At 37.1% G+C, this 2,518-nt stretch overlaps 1 long non-coding RNA gene across 1 annotated transcript; it reads left to right on the top strand.

The window, feature by feature from the left end:
* Nucleotides 1-149: 149 nt before the first annotated feature.
* LOC121966083 lies at nt 150-2,270 on the top strand. Its single transcript, XR_006107558.1, has 2 exons — nt 150-232; nt 2,238-2,270. It is a non-coding gene; the product is annotated as an uncharacterized LOC121966083 (long non-coding RNA).
* Nucleotides 2,271-2,518: the final 248 nt, after the last annotated feature.

Raw genomic sequence — 2,518 nt, 5'->3', positions numbered from 1 at the left:
CCTTTTAGCAGTGACACACTGTCTCCAGCTTCTCAGATAAAACCTGTTTTACTGGCTGCGATGCCAATGCAGATATTGTGTGTACATAATAAACTACATATTGAGCTGACATAGATGGATTTTCATTTGTGCCGTCTCATTTTTCACCCTCACAGGCAGCTTTGAGGTCACATTTAAGGATGAGCTGATCTACTCCAAGCTTGAGAAGGGATCTTTTCCTGATAACAATGAGGTCAGTGTTTCAGTAAGATAGATATATACTATTTGTTAATAGTGACATCTTTTTAACACTACGGCAGACTGCTGGTAATTAGCTCATTTAAAAAAAAAAACATGTTACAGACTGTTCAATGTCTTAGTGATTTTCATTAACTGTTCAAATCATAACTTAAGGGTAGGTCATAATACAATTTGTATGTCAAGGAAAAAGTTAAAAAAAAAAAAAAAAGATTCTTCTGGTACAAAAACTTAAAGTAGTCAGCCAATAGCCTCCTTCACATGACCCATTACACCCGACTACATTCTTCACAGTAGTGTGTAATACGTTTTTGTGGTGTGGGCTTCACAAAAACACATTTTTTAGACTCTTAAGTATTTGGGTGTGTAGCCCACAAAGCTAAAACCTAAAAAAAGAGATAGTTTGGGAATTCTGAAGTGGGTCCAATGCACTGCCTGTTTACAAGAACAGACGGGACTCGTACCCAAAAGCTCAGAATTTCCTTGTCTGTAACTGTGTTAATCTGTTTTTGTATAATACTTTTTCCATTGTTTGAAATAAATAAATATCAAATCAAATCAATTACATTGCCGTATAGAGGCTGTCAATATCCTTTTAACCACTTTAAAAAGGTTTACCCCAAAAAAAAATCATTATCAATCTGTATTGAGAGTGTTTTCACTGCTTTACTTCTCTGTGACTCTGCCCTTTTCTTTGGTACTGCATTTTCTCATAACTTCCTTATTCTTAGGCAGAAGCCCGATTGAGTCAATATCAAGTTGCAGCACAGCTGTTTGACTCACAAAGTACTGTTACAGACTGTTATGCAATCCCACTGAAACAAAACCTCACATTTCTAAAGATTTCACATGCTTGTATTTTTGCTGGCTGTTCAGACAAAGAAATGAAAACTGCTGTGACCATTTAAACTAAATACAGATGTAAACACTTCACTTGCAAGACTGAAACAACTCTGTGTTTGTAGTGAACATTTCTCTCAGGAGAATTATATAAAGCCACCGCAAACCGTCAACACCAGAGAACAATGCTGAACCCAACCATGTAAAATTACAATAAATACCTACAGATAAATGGAAAAGATTCACAAAACAACCAGTGAAGTGTGAAGAGCTGACATCCTCTGATTTAGACAGATGCTGAGGTTGTGTAGTTACCAACTCCAGGCAGCAGCAGTTTCTGTGTTAACAGTACACAATTAGCTTCTGCTTCGAAAGAAATGTCCCCTCTCTGTCTCATTTTTGGCCGGTTAGGTCTCCCTCCTCAAAAGTTCTCCTACTCTGTACACTAGTTAGTTAAAGTATCCCTTTTGTCTCCACGGTGAACCCCATTACATCATCGCTGTCATAATCACTCTTGTATTTGTTGTCTCTTCTATAAACCGCCAAAAGTTTGACTCAAACAGCTAACCAGCGGCTTTATACTGTGGACGGCTCTGTTGGGCTTCTGTGCAGGAATAGAGAAATTACATGGTTGGGAACATGTAGTGCCAAAGGAAAAGGCTGTGTGACAGCAAGGTAAAGAGGTGAAAACTCAGTACTGCATCCTCTTAGACTGATACGATTTTTTTTAGGTAGGCCTTTTTTAAATTGACTAAAATATGTTTTGATATTGACCCTCTTTACAGCCAAGTAATACTGAGCTTTGGGCTGTGTGCCCCCTCTGTTTCTGCAAAGAGGCAGTGTCGACCACCAGCTACAGTATCTAATACATTAACTATTCATAAGTATATAATACAGCCCCACTTTAAAAAATCAGAACTAATCCCTTTATGTAAGTTATGTTTGAAACCTTTCATACTTAAAGGTTTAATATGCAGCATTTGCCTAACAAAAAATCAGGTAAAACAAAAAATCCCTTTCAATCGTCACTTATGATCCATGGGAAATGTTTGGCGGTGTATTTATCTCCAGAGACTCTTTCCTCTGCCTATATTTTCTTCACATTGTTCTGTGTTCAGGATATTTCAGGATGTTTTTTTTTTTGTGTTTCATGTGACCAGGTGGCGAAGAAAGTGAATGACAGAATTGGCAAATAGAGGACAAAGCTCTAGAAGATGAACCATTATAAGACTGAGACTTAAACACCAGCTGTATTCACACTGCAAGAACATGATCTGATTTTTATGGTTCAGACTACAATATCTGACAGCTGCCTATCTGGATACAAAAGTAAATTCAAACATTGAAATATGACATTAAAAAAGAATTAAAGTTGTAATTGTGAACCAAAATCAAAACCTTAAAGTGTCTCCGTCAGCCATGAGAAGATCAGACCATAAAT

This window comes from Plectropomus leopardus, unplaced genomic scaffold (assembly GCF_008729295.1).
Source record: "Plectropomus leopardus isolate mb unplaced genomic scaffold, YSFRI_Pleo_2.0 unplaced_scaffold23022, whole genome shotgun sequence".
In the NCBI taxonomy this organism is placed as follows: Eukaryota; Metazoa; Chordata; class Actinopteri; order Perciformes; family Serranidae; genus Plectropomus; species Plectropomus leopardus.
This window is presented reverse-complemented; position numbering and strand designations above follow the sequence as displayed.